The sequence below is a fragment of the Aulostomus chinensis genome, chromosome 19 (genome assembly GCF_037954235.1).
Source record: "Aulostomus chinensis isolate RoL2024-O1b breed Wild chromosome 19, RoL_Achi_v1.0, whole genome shotgun sequence".
In the NCBI taxonomy this organism is placed as follows: Eukaryota; Metazoa; Chordata; class Actinopteri; order Syngnathiformes; family Aulostomidae; genus Aulostomus; species Aulostomus chinensis.
In genome coordinates this window covers 15,173,049-15,191,191 of record NC_141338.1, presented here as the reverse complement: position 1 = coordinate 15,191,191, position 18,143 = coordinate 15,173,049, and the positions used below count along the sequence as shown (strand labels likewise).

The window sequence follows — 18,143 nt, the reverse complement described above, 5'->3', positions numbered from 1 at the left end:
TAAAGTCATAAAGAGCTTTTATTCGGGGCCATCACTCAACATCGTAAAAAAGAAGACTAAGCAGCACTGCGCCGAGAAATCATAGACCTGTTTGCTCACAAGTATCAGCTCGGGGACGGCGTCTTCACGCAGGAACGCTACGATGGCTCAGTCTCATTTTATTAAACTCATTGTATCACTCAACTAAAGTGCGAATACGCCAGTTTCACTTCGCTCTGTCAGTCAAACAATAGGAGGCAGATTACACACATGAATAATAGACAGCTTCAATTGCAGAAAACAATAAAAAACAGAATAGTTCTGCAACAGTAGAGTAGGAGCAGTGGTGTAGTCCTGGAACAGTTGCTGCTGCTGTTGGGTTGAACGTGCAGGTTCAGGTGGCCTGCAACAGGTCACGTCCAGCCCTGCAGCAGTGTGGACGTGGCACAAGTACAACAGCATGTGGCTACGCACTGATTCACACGTTTGAACTCGCGTTGGAGATCGGCTTCTTCTGGAAACAGCTGAAGTCTACAATGCTAAGCAATGAAAGGTCGAACCAAAAAAAAAAAGTGCTCCAGCTCGGGGGGCTTCTTCTGGTTTGGTTTGTGATTGCTGTGACATCAGGTTGTGCTTGTCTGAATGTATGAACGTTTCTGGGTCAGACAACGGCTCCAACCCTGAAACTAAAACACAGTATTTTCATTCCAAAGAAAGAGAGAACTAATATTTTCATTGGAACGGCCTGATTTGATGTGAAAGAATGTACCCACGACCGGCTCTATAAGAACGAGAAGGAGCGCTCTGGCACCATAGATGTGCCTCTACTGCTGACGTCCGTTCATATTTATATTCCACGAATCCAGATCCTGAGAAAAACCTGCAGAAGCGCAGCGATGTAACCCAACATGTAGCCTTCAACATAGATGACACAGAGGATTTACTCCTTATATGTATTCATATTCTTTAACATGTCTCCTTGTTTTATTCCACTTAACTTTAAATTGCTCCATTATGTTATTTTGTTTTAAAGTGCGCCGTCTGCTGTGCGCTACATAATCTGATGAAAGTCTAGAGAGTCATTTCCAGCCCTCTAAAACTGATTCCATTTCCAGTTTGAATCACTCATCTCTGTAGCTGCACAACACCATCTTCACCATACTCATCGCCTTCATCTTCACTCTCTCCCCTATTTTCAGCTGACTGATTTAATTTAACGTACGACACGAGGAGTCCCGGAATCTGTTTTTTTGCTTGATGATTATATGCAACTTGTAAAACAACAAAGGTGTGAAAGAAAAATAAAGCAATAGCTTGTCAAAGAGAGAGCATATGAAAGAGCTGCAAAAGGAAAGAGCTACCGGGCGAAAGTGAAATGAAGAGTGATAAAGGTGAGCGATGGGACAAATGGAAAGAAAGTGGTGATACAGACAGAAAGATGGAGGGAAAAAAAGGGACGGACAAGGTAACAGTGAGAGAGATGAGCCTGTCTGTTCTCTTATCTCTTTAAGCTGAGATATCTCAGTACTGACACAGCCAGATGCACTCAGTGTATTCTCCTTGGTTCCAGTCAAGAGGCTACAAGCAAAATCTGCATCCACCAGCCATCGCTCCAATACCTTATTGATGTTTGTATTCCCTCGGGGATCGCATCAGGACAAAAGCCCAAATCCTGCTCCTCTTCAAACTGCATATCAAGAACTTTTTGGCTGATGTGGTCTGAATATGAATATCGGATATTTTTCACTTGCCTCTTCTCCTTAGAAAGTCACAGAAAGAAGTGTAGAAGTTTTCCCACTTAACCTTCAGTACAGCAGAAATTCTATACCTTGAAATGATTATTTCTGAATGTTCAAGTACGTTTCATAGTTCTTGAGAAGGGTAATGCAGAGAAGAAAGGAGAAAAGTGATTTTAGGACTTTGACAATGACATAGCTGTTGGTGTCAAAGCGACAGGGATGTCTGTACTTGGAGGTAGAGAATGTTTCCTCAGAGGTCCATTTGTTAGCTTCAAAGTACAATATTTGTACTCAGGAGGTCAGAAGAGGCTAAGTGAACGGATGCAAAGTGAACTAAAGGTGCAAAATTGTTTTTCAAAAAGGGTCGAACTCCAGCAAACTGCACTTATACCCCTTTAGGTGCACAATGGTACCACTGTTTTTGAGCGAGAAGGCTCTGAAATGAAAGGTAAAGCTTGATGGACCAACCATTTGCTTCGTGGAACTAAAACGAATACAGCAACGTTCACGGACGACATACAAGTTTTGGAAGTGGAAGGCGTTTCCTCTGGAGGAGATCTCCCAACATCAAACTAGCTGGAGAAGAATCACAGATGACTTTTGCTCCCCAAAGAGCAAAAGGGTCTAAGTCAAGTACTCAGTGGCCCCAGCAGTCCCCAGATCTCAGTCCAGTAGAAGACAATAAGGGTGATGGAATCATGAAGGTGCTGACTATAAATCTGATGCTATGTTGGTGATATGGACCAAGTTCTCTGAGAGAAGATTCCAGGAACTTGTGGAATCAATGAGATGATGAATGGAAGGAGATCCAAAGTAAAAAAAAAAAAAAAAGGTTCTCCCTGGAGCTGGAGTAAACCTTTATGTCCCCTTAAGTACAGTTGAACTTGTGTCAAGAGAAAAACATTGTATTTCCTCATAGTCTTAGTCCCCGGGGTGAAACTAACCAAATAAAAGCTGTTTTTTGAAAGTAAATCACCTGTATGGACTGAGAAGTGATCAAACACATGTTCACTTGGCTCAATCAGCTGTCCTCTCTGCCCCCTACGCCCCTCTTCACTTCTCCCCTTTGACTGGTCAAAGCATCACCTCTAATCCAACGGCTTCATTAAATGATAAAGAACGGCATTAATGAGCACCCCTGTCCATTCACAGAGGAGAGAGAGGGAGAAAGAGAGAGGGGGAAAGAAAGGTGTGGAGGAGAGGGCTTACCTAGAAAGGACGGAGTTTGGAGTGAGAGAGAGAAAAGACAGACAAGAAGACAGCATGAGTCATATTTCACCCATAAACCTATATTTCTACCATTCATTAAATCGATGACAACGAATAATTTTGACAGGGCACTTTTTTTCTTGAGTATCGAACTAAATTATACCTGCTCGTGAAACTGTCCCTCCCCTCAATGCCTCTGGCTTAATTTGTGTCTGAGCATCCAACTCATAAAGGTCTGCCAACGTCAATCCACGCTTGATGTCCCCCCAGCCAGACCATGAAATACCCCAATAGTCTGGATCTAACGCGATAGCGCGCTCATTAATGTAAATCCAATTCTCATTGTCAATACTAATTAGCAAAGTTTGACAGAACTGTTGCAGGGCACAGAACCTCAAACTTGAAGGAGACGAAGTATCCTTTGGTTTATGTGATGGAATTCAATGTCACAAGTTTGTATATTCGTGTCCAAGGTTTGTTTCTGCACTGTATGTACTTCCTGTGTCTACATGAGCTGAGAGTATATTGTGCTGGTGTCAGACAACAGGACCTTTTCCTGTTAAATGTCTCACTGTGTCAGATAAGACGATCACAGAGCCATAAAGTCTTGCTGTGTCATGGCTGAGGGACACAGAGACGGACAGAGAGAGACAGAGACGGACAGAGAGAGACAGAGACGTGCTGAGAGAGATCGAGACAGACAGAGAGAGACAGAGACGGCCTGAGAGAGACAGAGACGGGCTGAGAGAGACAGAGACGGACAGAGAGAGACCGAGACGGACAGGCAGAGACAGAGACAGACGGGCAGAGACAGAGACGGCCTGAGAGATAAACTACAGTTTGTTTTAATGTGTATTTTAGCATAAAAATACATGTAACAGAAAATTATAAAGAAATCCCAAAATATCACCAGGTATTTATGCCTGAGGACGGTGGAAAAGTTGGCATATCGACAAAGGCTAAATGTGAATAATTGTATTTGAGGGTGAGATTTAGACATCACATGACTTTTACAACACCATAACGGTCGTCCTCTGCTCTATGCTGGCGTTTGGCCGAACTCGTCCAAGTGTAGCCAGCTGGAGTGGAAGGAGATTTTATTTTCCCGTCCGTTGTTCAGCCCACGTGCTGTTAACTGTTGCACTTTCCTACGTCATTTTGCTTTCGGTTTGTTTGAATGCACCTTCTGATTACGTCATCACGTGGCTCACGTTGCTCCGTCGTCTTCTGCTGTGGTAAACGACACCTGACTGGAAATTTTGCGACTGCTTGTCCCGATGAACTTACTACCATCACTTGCACAACAGCAGCGAATGGAAAAGCACATAAATGCGAATTTTTCTTCAATGGTTTTTTTTTTTTTTTTTTAATTCTGTAAAAAATTGCGATACATTTTCATGGAAACCTAGTCAGTTGTTTGCAGTCTTTCATGACGGGTGCAATGGAGGGAAGCACCCGCTACAAACACTAACCTGGCTGTTTAAGCTTCTCCTGTGTTTCACAGTACCCCCTTGCAACAGTGATGACATCACTCCTCTTTAGCTCCGCCATGGTTACGTTGGAGCGTCCTCTCTCCCTGCTTAGCTCCTCCTGATTCACATCAACCTGCCGAGTAAACAAAAAAGACAATTTTCATGTTTTGTCATGAAACATGAAACTGTGTGAGTGGAGTCACATGGTTTTCCATGTGTTGGATGAGAGTCCAAGCCTAAAGACTTCTTCAACCTGAGTTTAAGTCACAGTTATAGCGCCACCCAATGGTCAATTTGCTCTTTGTGTGGAATTTGCGCTCGGTTTCATCATTGCTGCTTACCTTATATTTGGTTTGACTGGGCCTGGCGGAGGTGCGCGCTCACCCAGTGCCCTCGAGTTGGGTGAAGCAGCAGTTTAAAGCCTTCCAGCCTGAAATACTTTCTCATGAAGTTTGTTGCTCTCCCTTGATTCACCAACAAACAAGCTTGCTGCACCAACATTTCCCACTCAACATGCACACATTCCCATGTGGTAAACACAAACACACACAAACACACGCTCTCTCTCTCTCTCTCTTTCTGTCTCTCCTGCCACTCTTCCTTCCTTCCTTCCTTCCTTCTTTCCTCTTCTGTGCCGAGGATGCAGGAGTGACGCGAAGGTCTTGAAAGATCAGGCCAGAATATAAAAGGACAAACGGTGCTCATCAATTAATCATAGCCCACAGTTAAATCAGAATTAGTGATGATGGGCAGGGAACACTGGGTTCGCTGGATGACAGAGCAGCTGGCCTATGGTAACCGCCACGGCCGCCATGTTTGCGTGCAAACTTCCACTTAGTGTTGATGTTCACAGCAGTGTAAACGCACAGGCTGAGGCAGGCCTCAGTGCGTGTATTAATGTGTGAGTTAGCATGAGTGTGTGTTAGGTTGTGTGTGTGCTGGGGCTCATATTTTATTGACGTGTACTCCTCAGAGGGCGGCTAAAGCTGGCACTGTGTGTGCCTTCAGAGAGCTGTGTGTTTTGGCTGAGGGGAACTGTAGCAATCACACACAGATAAAAACATCACAATACAGAGAACAAGGATACCTCAACACAGGAACAGAAGGGGAAGAGGGCGAGAAGGAGGTGGAGGCTGCACACACGCACACACACACACACGCACGCACGCACACACATACACACACACGCTTTCACATATATAAATGCTGGCTGTGCGGGCTGGTTTAAAGGATTGTACAGGGATGCATGCTTTTATAAGATGATACATACATGGATAAAAAAAGAAATCCTGCATAATCAAGGATGCAAACACACATGCATGTACCCAATGAGATGCACAAGCATGAGCACTTCATGTATGAGCAGGAAATAAATAACATCCATGCCTCTATTCTCTTCTGTCCTCTTCTCTTCTGGAACCATTGGAGTGACCAAAACATGACAAAAATAGTTTGTGGCCACAAATATCCCTCGAGTTAGTTATTTTGAGGGAACAAGTTCTAGATAGAATTAGGTCTTTTGGCCTCTAAATAACTGAGTTGAGGGCACAAGTTATACGTTGAGGCTGCAGATCATTTGTCTCTGTTGATGAGATAGAATACATTCCCTCTTCTTTCCTCGGTTGAGATGTGTAACATTCCCTGGGTTTGGTTAATTTGTGAGAACACGTTATAGCTCGTAGAGTCAACATGATTGAATTGAGGGAACAATTTATATCTTGAGCCCTCAAATTTATTCAATTCCTGAGAACAAGTCATATGTGATGGCCACAAAGTATATATATAAATATATCCTCCTCTCCCCTTCTCTACTCCTCTCTTTCTCTTGTTGTCTCTTCTCTAACACCTGTGACAACATCTGGGTCCAGATTTTCTCTTTGAAATTGCTGTCTAATATCATCACAGCTCATAGTATTATATTTACTATTCACATGCTGGCTGCATATATTACTCTTTGTCCCTAGTACATCTGCGTTTGCCCCCCCCCCACGCACGCACACATACACATGCGTCCCTCTGTTCTTCATATTTACTACATTCTTCAATCTGTCTCTTTCACAGTGTTTGAATCAATTAGATCAGTCTTTCCTCTCATTAACGTTTGCTCTCACCTCCCGATTTAAGATGCAACTACACACATATGCGCTCCAATCAAGCCTGTCGGTGTTAAAGCTGTCATCAGCAGGAACTGTAAAACAAGTTTACATGACAGACGCGGTGTGTGTGTGTGTGTGTGTGTGTGTGTGAGAGAGAGAACCGGCCGAACCACTCAAGTGTTATTGATGGCTAAAGACAATCACACACCTATAGAGGAGTGGGTATTTGTGCTCCAGCCAGTGCAGCAAACCTCTTTTAAGTGTTTTAAGAGTCAGAGAAATGAATAAAGACGTGAATTACAACAGAGAAGCAAGATGACCTAACGGCTTCAGTGTTTGATTTATTGTGTGTTCTCTGTGAATTTTTAATGTAAACTTGAATATTTCAACAATCAAGGAAGCTTTGAGAGTTGAGTCCTGGCAGTTTTGCAGCTTCTGACGCTTTTTAACGCTCTAACATATATTGGATGGTTAAAAATGTGTTGATGAAATGAGGCAAAGTCCTGCATGGACTACTCTGTTCCCTGAAAAGTACAATATTGATGTTTACAAGAGCAGAGGTTCACTTTTTCACAAACACAAAGGGGCTAAAAAAAACTCACTCATGGTACATATTTGTCTTTTAAAAGTACTTTTACCCTTTTAGGTACACGCATGTTCTAGTTCTTGAGTGTATTCAAGAAATAAAATTAATATAAGTAAAAGGCATCAAAGACAAGAGGCACCAATTAAAAAAGAATTACTTTAACTCAATCAAACCACTTGCATGAATAGGTTGTCTTAACTTGAGCTTCGACTTTTATGTTTGTTTGACCAGATAAACAAACTCCTCATGTCTGTATTCCTTGGCTCTTCATCTGTTCTTTATGATGAGGGATCACTTTCTGTTTGTTTATGTGCATTATTTAGTATGTCTAGTGTAAATATGTAAACTTTTTCTTGAATAGATGATACTGACATCGTTAAATATCTGCTTAATCAATAAAATATCAGCATTTCAGACAAAAAAAGTAAAAACAAAAACAAAAAAAACAATCAAATCTCCTTCATCCCTAAACAACACAAGTACCAGTATAAGTGATTGAGACTCAGTCCTTCGACATTTACTGCACTGAAACAAGACATGGATGCAACTGATAACCTAAACTTACGAGATATTTCAATCATCTTCTCAAAAAAGTGTTTAAAATTACTCTAATTTCACTTTTATTTAACCGTTCAAGCCGAAGACAGACACACAGTAGAGCCTTCACAGTGGCAGCCAGAGAGGCCAAAACAGCTCCAGACAGCTCTTCCGTCAAATTACCTGCTACGATAAATAATATCTCCATTAATCATAATAATTGTCTTTCCCACCAGAGACAAACAGGGCATCTGCTACACCAGACTTGATGTGGCCCAGCCAGTAAGATCTGCTCATACTGAAGAGGTCAGGGAGCAGGCAATCCTCAGCTGTAATTATTCTCAATAGATACCTCATCTCCCTGCATACCCTGACCTCCATCCTGGTGCTGTGTGCGTGTGTGTGTGTGTGTGTGTGTGTGTGTGTGTGTGTGTGTGAGTGTGTGTGTGTGTGTGTGTGTGTGTGTGTGTGACGAGAAAAGGCGTCAAACAAAAGGGAGTTAGACTTGAGTGATGGATGTAGAAGACGATGTGAATGGATGAGGTATGGATGGAGGTCCCCGGGTGTGTGAGAGACATGACAACTCATTGTTCAGGCCATGGAAGCACGTGTTTGTTTTTGTGTGAGTGTTGGGGGGTGGAGGGGGTTGGTTAAAGTATGCCAGATGTCTTGTGAATTCAGAGACACACAAGTACACTCACCAACCCCTGCCATGTTTGTTCACGCATTCGTCTTCTCTGTTGATTGCTAAATATTGTTGCTTCTGCACGTCACCTCCCGTACAAAAATCGGTGACTTAAATTGTATTTTCATCTTTTTAAAAACACTTTTTCACAGTGGACTTTTTTTGCGGGTACTAAATCTATGAGGTGGTTTCTTCTCTTCTGTTTGAGGGGGTTTCCTCATCCACAGCAGACCGTGGGTGGCAAATATTGTAAAGACTATGAAGCCCCTTGAGGCCAATTTGTGACTTGTGACGTTCAGCTACATAAATATGACTGACTTGAAAAAAAAACAAACAAACAAAAAAACAAACACCTCGAATAAAACCTGCTCCCGCTTGCAGAGACAGATGCGAAACCATCTGGGGGTATCAAACAATATTACCTTTACATCAGTTAGCAAGCTGCTGGGAATCCGAGAGCTTTGAAGTTACCTGCGACGGTGAATTTCCGGAGAGGACGCGAGGTTGGAGACATTATGTTGGAATTGGGAGAATTTACATGGCGTTTTACAGCTCATTTCCCATGTGGACGGGATTGAGGCCGGGCTATCTCGCTGATGTGCACTTTTATGTTTAACAAAAAGAGACAACAAAGACTCTTATGGGAGCTGAGACTGTGATTAGAATGATTCTCTATGGAGAGTTGTCAAATAATTGGAAGTTGCATTGCAGTGGAGATAAAGAAATATACTCACCATCAGCACCGCGTTCAATAACAGCTCTCAGCCAAAAACTCATCTGAAGCAAACGTGTGATGTGACACAATTTCAAGGTCAAATTATATATTGAATACATGAAATGTCATTATTCGAAATAGACTTGAATTCTTAGCTAAATCAGCTAAACATAATGGTTAAAAAAAAAAAATTGTATCGGCTTCTTCTTCGGCCCGTGGTTGAGCCGTCTCCACAAGGTGAAGAAGGCGGTCTTCAGATAGGCTGGGCTGTCTTAAACACACACACACACACACAGACACACACACACACACACACACCTAATCAATAATTTACTTCAGGCACACCATTTCCTGCCCTCTTTGACTCCACTTGACCCTTTAGTCTCAGGATGGTTTTACTTTTAGATTAATGAAGGCAGCGTTTGCATACATGAGGTTGAAAAAAAAGGGGGGGGATTTTGGGTGAGGTTGGGGGTTAAAGTGTTTGAGCCAATGAGTGCATTGAATCAGGTTTGGTGAGGAGAGGCAGGTGCACCCAGAAAAACTAAAGCACAATCAAATTGTACCAGAACATCATGACGAACTAATTAAGTGGCTCAGTAGAAAGAGGTGATGAGATGGATGATTTGACAATGACAGGGACAGAGAACCAAACTGAAACACCATCTGAGCTGATCACACAGCAGATAACAGCTGAGAGACCGTGAGGGCAAGGAAGGAGCTGACTGGCTTGGAAGCACTTGAAACAGCCCGTGATTGACGCAGCAATTAACAGACCAGACACAGGTGAGTCACCTGAAACAAGGCAGGAAACGGACAAAGACAGGAGGTAACGCAAGAAACCAAACCTAAAAGTCCATAGCTGAAATCAACATGGTGGCAAATACGTCATCAACCTTCCAGGTAACATGTTACAAGTACAGCCTGCCTGTTGTAGTAGCCTTATAAACAGTAGACAGTCAACATGGCTCCTGAACACACACACACACACACACACACATATTTTTTTTTCTGTACATAACCCCATATTATGTTTGCTAGAATTACATTTTTAGAAGAGCGCATATTTTTCTTCTTCTTTTACACACACACACACAAGCACACACACACACACACACACACACACACACACACACACAGTCTCCTGCCCTGAAGCCCCGTTATGTCCGTGTGTAGGTAAGAGTTTTTAGATCTTGTTACTAGCTGATCTCCATTAGCTTCAAGCCAATAATTATGGCTGGCATCTCAATCCTGGAGTCACCAAGATGTAATGCACGTGGAAAAAGACAAAACCAGAAAAAAAAAAAAATCTTTTGGAGCTCAAGATATCCAACTTGAGAGACATACACATTTTCATGTACTGTATCATTTTAATTTTCACACCGTGCACAACTCAGAGTTTGTTTCTAATGGCACAAATCAAGAGTGCTTACAGTAAAGGAAGAGCAGCTGAACCAACCTCATCTATTATTAATTAGCCAGCAACACAATCAGTGCAGGAATCAATGAAAGCTTCTGCTGGTACAGTATGACAAGTAGCAGGTAAACCCACCCCAGGGAGCAATCAGCTCGTGGGATTGACGGGTCAAGAAAGACACATCGTAGAGGGGCGAAACTGAGGCTATCATCTGCATAGCTATTCTTAAACAGGTTATAGCTGGTTGCAAGACACACACACACACACACACACACACACACACACACACACACACACACACACACACACAGAGCCCTTTATTTCTGTCCAAGTTTTCTAGCTTTGTCTGCTCCACGTCTCACGTGTGCCCCGCCATCTGGGGATGTTTTCTCCTCCCTTTGTTTCAACCTTCTTCAATCCCCCCCTCTTGATATGCACTTTGTTTCATCCTGTAAATTCTTCTGTGTCTCTTTCCTCGTACCCTCAGTCCCCGTCATCTGAGAGGAGTGTGAATTGTGGGTTTCCTCCACATTATTTTGCGCTCAGTCCCAGGTGAGTGCTCCTTCTGTCGGCTTGGCAACTGCCTACGAGCGCTCCCTGACCATTTCCTTTGTACGTCTTTCCGTCTCTCTCTGGAAACATGTTAATTGCTTCTGGACAGCGATCAGTGCTGGTGAAATTGTCCTGTGTTCACCATAGCAGATGCTCATTCACCACTGAAACACTTACAGGCAGTTTAGCTTTCTTTGTTTCTTCTCTCTAAAAAAAAAATAGAACGCTATCGATAGAAGGCCGAAGAGGCGACGCACATAATTACTTCTCATTTAGCATCAGTTTCTTTGCAAGAAATGTTTTGAGTCTGTTTTATATCAAGAAAAGTAAATCATAGTTTTTTTTTGTTTTCACGAAACAAATTTAAGATCCAAACACAATAAGTTTGATGTGCTTGGATCAGGGAATCAATTTTATGACTCCGTGTTATTGTAAAATTAAACAAATCTGTACTTTTAATGTGTATGACTGGGAATGTGGATGATAAATTAATGGACTGTCAAACTACTCTCCATAAAACTGAATTCAGTGAGCATAACCGATATCATCCTTTAAGTGAATACACAGAGCCATAACTCCTGGATGAATCATGTCACCGACAAGGAAATATGTTGCTAAATAATGAGTGATGGCAGTTGCTGTGATGCGGTTGTCATGGCGATAAGTCAAACCACCTAGTAAGAGCTACTGCAAGTGCAAATCAAGTACTACAAATCAAAATATGGTAGATGGTTCCAGACATTGTGGTTGTAAATACTGGTCTTAAGGGTCATAATAACATTTCATTCACTCTTTTATGCATTTGGAAGACAACCGTCTGCAGAGTTTATGCTGCTTTCATCAGTGGGTCAAATGATCCTGCAGAAGACAGGAGAGTTAAACGATTCCAGGTTGGGTCTGTACTGCAAGCTTGAACGGTAAAATAGTGAAGTACGGCCTCCATCAGTACTTCTGCAACTTTTTGTTAACCAAAAATTCAGCCCATCTGTGTTCAAGCGTTCAGGATAAACAGAAATGCAACTTGGGGCGGCACGGTGGTGCGGTGGTCAGCACTGTCGCTTACAGCAAGAAGAGTCCCGGCTCCAGCACAGGATCTTTCTGTGTGGAGTCTCCATGTTCTCCCTGTTCCTGTGTGGGTTCTCTCTGGTACTCCAGCTTCCTCCCACAGTCCAAAGACATCAAGAGAGGACGAGGCTGATTGATACTCTAAATTGACTGTAGGTGTGACTGTGAGTGTGAATGGTTGTCTGTCTCTATGTGTTGGTCCTGTGATGGACTGGCGACCTGTCCAGGGTGAACCCTGCCTCTCACCTGAAGGCTGCTGGGATAGGCTCCACCCCCCATGACCCGTAACAGTATAAGCAATAGAAAATGGATGGATGGATGGAAATGCAACTCTTACTCACAGCAGTAAAGGCATGAGTATGTTAGCGACATTACTCAGATATGTAATAAAAACAGAACTACATCTCATTTTATCAACCTCTCAAGTTGAACTGAGCCCAAACCAAACTTGACTCCAGTGAACAAAACTTTGTCTTTTACTGATATCCTTCAAGATCCTGTTGGTTTCTGGGTCAGCTCTATTAAGAATTCCGACTGATGGGCTCATCAGTCGATGATGAGGCGACGGGCTGATTAGCGCGCTCATGTCCAGGTAGAATATATTATATTAGAGCCGCATCTGGTAGCTGAGTGACCATCGTAGTTAATAATGTCCTGATACCCAAAGGGTTGGACTTCTTTATCTGTGCCTCTTCTCCCCGTTCTTTCATCCCCTGCTCCCAGCCACATTGTCCATCAGTTAAGGCGTAATTATCCTCTAACCCCACAGGATTGTCAGACAGATGAACAGGTAGGAACATTTCATATCTGAGGTATATTAATAGGTAGATATCATATCAGGTTTTTTCATTTATCATGTATCTCGGTCTCCAGAGCTCACTTGTGTCTCAGCCTCATATCCCGTGTCCTCGGGCTCCTCATGAATTCCATGTTTGATTTTTTTTTTTTTCCTCCAACACAGACGTCTCAGAGCAGCGCCACTTGCTGTGGGTTTCAGTGTTTGGATTATTGATACTCAGTTTGAAACACAATCAAGAGTGTAAAACACAATAAAAATTGCTGATAGACTTGGCCTCTATGTTTCACACTCCAAAAGAAACAAAAAGACAAAATTCAAATTACTGCATCGCCGGTGTATGCCTCTGTAATGTGTGTCATTTTCACCTCTAACCTCAAAAAATCGTTTCAGCTCATCCTTAAGTCCTAGTTGAGGTTTGTGGCCAATTTGGAGAAACTCCCACAAGGTTTGTAGGCTGACAAACAGGAAGTCATAGGTCAGTGCTTAATTCAACAAAAGAAACTTTCTTTATAGGTTTTGTTTAGACAGTGAACAGTTTCATCATTAATCATATCATCATTAATAATAATCCTGCAAATTTATACCAAAGAATTTCCAACAGCTCACACGTGTCGGTGGAGTTGTAACACCGGTTAAATGCAGGGCTGTTGAAAACCTGTATGTGCCTGCCAGGTGTTTCCAAGTGTGGGTGAGCAGACCTGAGTCCAGGTTGAACATCTAACTGATGAAATGGTCCCTTGTGCCTCTCTTGAACAGGTGCAGCTGGTGAGAGCGATGTACGCGCGGCAGTAAACACCAACACGGTCAGGAAACCAAGGTGCAGTCAGGTAAACGCGCCTCCACGGATACAGAACGGTGGGTTGGACCTTTAAAGGCTGCAAACATGTCTTATCGTATCAGAGAAGAACCAACAGTGTTTCTGCAAAATTAATTTGTCTTAGTCCAAACTATAAAGCTTAGAAATGCAGTAAATACTGACTGATGTTCTCAGGAAATGAGAAGGTGGTTAGATTATGTTCAAACCCCTCTAGGACACCGCTCTCCAGCACGGAGCCCATTGCTGTCCGTGCCAGTTGTTCAGAAGCTCTGACCTGCTTTTAACACGTCATAGTAATTAGATCCATTAATTGACAAGGTCCTGTGAGATTAATGGCAATGATATGGTTTGTCTAGAGTGTTGGATATATGTGTCATATACGTCTCCTTTCAGTCCAGTATAAATTACACTGCATAGATCATTTTCTCAAGTTTAATGCTGCTAACTTTTAACTGGGTGGATCAGTAAAAGGATCATATTATCTACAGACACATCCATGGTCAAGAATTAATACACCAAGTTCCTACTGTGTCAGTGGTTTAAATCAATATGTAAGGAAAACAATGTCACAAAACTCAGCAGCAAATAAAGGTTTAATTTTTCCATCTTGAGGATTATCAAGAAGTTGGAGCCAAGGAGTGAGCTGAAGGTCTTGAGACGATACATGTAGTTTGAGTGGACATGGATTGTGGAGCTTCCCTTTCTGAGATCTTAAGTATTTTATTTAGAAAACAAATCTTTTTATTTGTATTTTACAGTTACTAAGTCTCCTAGAAAAGAAAGACGAGAAGGCACGGAGATGCAGGGTGATTAAATCACACATGCAGCTAGCTCCCCCTTCTGGTTAAAATGATTCCTGAGCTCTGTGCGCCAGGTGAAAACAATAGTGGCTATGTTGTTGTCCTTTATGAAGTTTATTATAGGAGATATTGTGCAGTTGGGAGCCAGGAGTCTTGCTCTGTCTGTGTCCAGGTCCTGTTCTGTTCCCCAGCCTGCTGCTGTGTGTGATCATCTCCGGTGTAGACTACCTGGACTACCTCACAGAGGAGGATGTGATTTGGATGCCCCCATTTCAGTGTGATGGAATAAATGTCCATGAACCTGGGAGCTTTGTTGTGCAGGATAAAAGTTCAGTCCAGTAAAAAAAAAAAAAAAAAAACATCAAGAAGGAAACTGTAAGGTCTGGAGAACATCCTCCCCAGGACCAGGAGGACCGGGGCTCAAGTCTCAGGATAGCTGGCTGGTGAGGGCCTCAGGGCCGGAGCTTTATTATAGTCATAGAAGGTGTCTGGGGTCAGCTCACACACCCGGGGGGACCGGGGGTCCAGCAGGCTATTGTCACAGTAGTGTCTGGAGTCGGTTTGAAGTTCTGGATAGTTTTGGACTATTTCTAATCTAATTTGTTTCACAACAAAATGTGTTACAGCTGCACTTAAAATGGATTTTGGAAGCCGCCACAGGTAGACCTGCTTCCCTGGTCACAGGACCAGGTGCACCCACTGCACCCAGCTAGCGCTGCCCAGTACAACCCCAGTCTGATCTTCTGACCAATGAGCCGATCCACTGGAGCATATGGAGATAAGAGCCTTGCTTAAGGGCACTTTGGTGGTGGTGATGATTCAGGGCCAACACTGCTGCTTGACTTCACCCACCCAGATTTATCCTGCCACTCCTGGGGATTGAACCAGCGACCCTCTGCTCACAAGCTCAGTTCTTACCTCCAGAGGCTAAATGTATCTCACACTTGCACACACATGCAGGTGCAGCATTCACCCCTGACCCAGAAAACACTGGCACTCAACAATAATAATGCACCTCCAGCTCTGACTGTAATTTTAACCCTAACCTGAAGAATCGACATCTTCTATTTCTAATAGATTTCACCACTGATTAATCTTCCGGCCATGATCACAACGAATCAGTTAATCTCTTAGTCTATAAAATGTTCACAAAACTTCAAAATGCATGTGACGTGTTCAAAACCAAAATCTTTCCATATTCAGTCGTCGCAGAAGTTTTCAAATTATTGTATGGTGGTTGCAAATTCTTGCAGCTTTTGCATCAAGAAGATTATCAATCATAAATGATGACGTGCACCATGAACATCAGCATGATACTGCTGTGCACGTGGATTCAGCTTTTGTTGCAGACCTTCACGGTGGCGGCGACTGCATCAATCGCCACTAGATGTCAGAGTCTGAGAGTGAATCCAGCACGCCGGCGGAGGCCAGAGTGGCCTGGTTAACGCCAGACACTTCAAACCCAGGCTAAGTCATTATTCATGACACCCAATTTCCATCAAAAAATCAATCCGCTGCTCCCATATTTGGGATGTATTTATGTTAATTTGGGTGCTTGCCTCGCACAAAACACTCAATTTGGATTTGATTACACAATATGTGCAAAGGCAAATTTGCATGCGTCGGGAGACAGAGGCGGCGGCGTGATTCCATTTGGGGGTTTCACATGTGAGGGATTATGTTGGTCAGTCACACAGAGCATGAGAGGAATGTGAACGCAGAACTAGAACAGTGAGAGAATGAGAAGGGAAAGAGATCTGCAGACCTTTGTCTTAGCGTGATGAAATAACCTGAAAACTATGTTGGACACACATCTGAGGACTAATGTGAATTATGATGTTGAACTGCGTAAAAACTACCAGGTTCTTGAAGGGTTTCATGCAGCAAAGATCAATAAATAGTCTCCGATACAAATCTACGTCATTAAACTTCGCCCCAGAGTTCTAATCCAAATACAGGAGTAGTGTGTAATTGTATCACCACACGCTGGTTTTATCAATTTACTTTCTTGTTTTTTTAATGGAAATGTCATGAAGGGCAAAGCTGGGTTGCTTTTTAAAACCTGAATAACCAAACAGATCATTTTTCCCTTTAAAAACGAATCTTTGACCTGAGTGGAAGACATTGTAAAATTTCTTAATCTAATGCTGCCTCTCTCATTTCCCCCGAGTCCCAGGTCTCACAGGTCTGGCAGGTCTGGCAGGTCTGACGGGTCTTACAGGTCAACGGGTCACATCCTCTGACACAAAAAACTTGATGATGTTTCTCATCTGATCAGAGGAATCGATTATTCAGGAGCCGCGTTTGCTGCGTTGTGTCAGCTGTAACACGTTCCAGATGTTTTGTTGTAAACATCATAAATATCAAATGCGTTGACACTCAGACTTGTTGGTTTAAAATTTAAAAAATAGCTAATTTAATACTAAAGCATGAACAGAAACACACCACTCAAGTACGTATCCACATGCACGCAGCAGTGTAACAGCAAAAATATACGTACGCATTGATTCGTATGTGTCCATGCTGTGTGTTGACCATGTTTTATTTTTAAAATGCGATAACGCGTTGCAAATATTTCAGCACCTGAGTGATGCGAGTGCGTAGCCGACAGGCACCTGGCTGCCCGACACCTTAGGAGACAAGCTGGAGATGAAGAATAGCATGCAGAGCTAACCAACAAAATAAGCCATGCAGGCAAAATCATGAAAATACAAATAGATCCAGCTGAAGAAGTCCCAACGTCTGGCTAAAAACACAGCTGTCCTCCCCGCCTGTAGCATCAGAATCTGTATCAGTAATTAAAAAAAATATCAAAATAGTCATAATAGGTGGCATGTGACTGACTTTGACCTTGCCATTGACCTTTTAAAGCCCCACCGATGAGCTAGCGTTTGTTTACGTGACTTAACAGTCAGAAGAAACACAAGCAAGCCGCAGAGGACAAGCTAAAGCTGCCAATGTAGCTCAGTTCAATGCTAAAGCTAAATGATCTGTTTAGCCTTTGGTATTTTTGACATATTTTGCTCTAATTTTGTCTCTGCTGTGTCCGGTGTCCCGGTGAAGGACCAGAGACTTGACCAGTGGCTGCTCTCCTCATCCTTTCAACGGGTTTCTATGAAAAACACAAAGTCTGTTAAACTCGTGCATCATGTGACAATTTGTTTCCCTCATTCTCAAGAAGACCTCCATCCTTGAACACCTCCTATGAGCGACACATCTCTCCAGAAATCTAAAGAGGTGTTTTGTTTTGTTTTTTGTTTTTTTTTTGTGCAGGCTTGCAGAAAGTGTTAGCTGTTGTTGACAACTAACAACCCCTGAAGTAAACACGCCTAGTTTGCGATTGATCGGTGACTCAGAAGAAGAACTTCTGGAACACTACACATCGATCGACCACGTTTGCGTTCAAACACCTCACACTCAAAGGAATAAAAGATTACTGTATAACCAGGCTTGACAGAGACTATGGATTCAACAAATATTCACAGCGTGTCCCAAACTGTGAATCACAGCTTTTTTTCTTTTTTTGTTTTGGGAATTAAACTCATCAGCATGTAGCACACTTGCAGTAGCGTTCAGGGGCGGACAAGGAGAGAAGCAGAGCTGAACTAAGTATTACAAAGAACTGTAATGAATATTTACAAAGAGAGTAACAGAGGGAACCATTTGCAGAGAGAA

The 18,143-nt window shown here is 42.7% G+C and overlaps 1 long non-coding RNA gene across 1 annotated transcript in view; it reads right to left on the bottom strand.

Moving 5' to 3' along the window:
- LOC147244197 (uncharacterized) overlaps positions 1–18,143 on the bottom strand; it is a 96,348-nt gene that overhangs the window by 9,319 nt on the left and 68,886 nt on the right. The window contains exon 2 of the long non-coding RNA XR_015110380.1: positions 4,400–4,532. This is a non-coding gene — a long non-coding RNA (uncharacterized LOC147244197). The remainder of the gene's footprint in view (positions 1–4,399; positions 4,533–18,143) is intronic.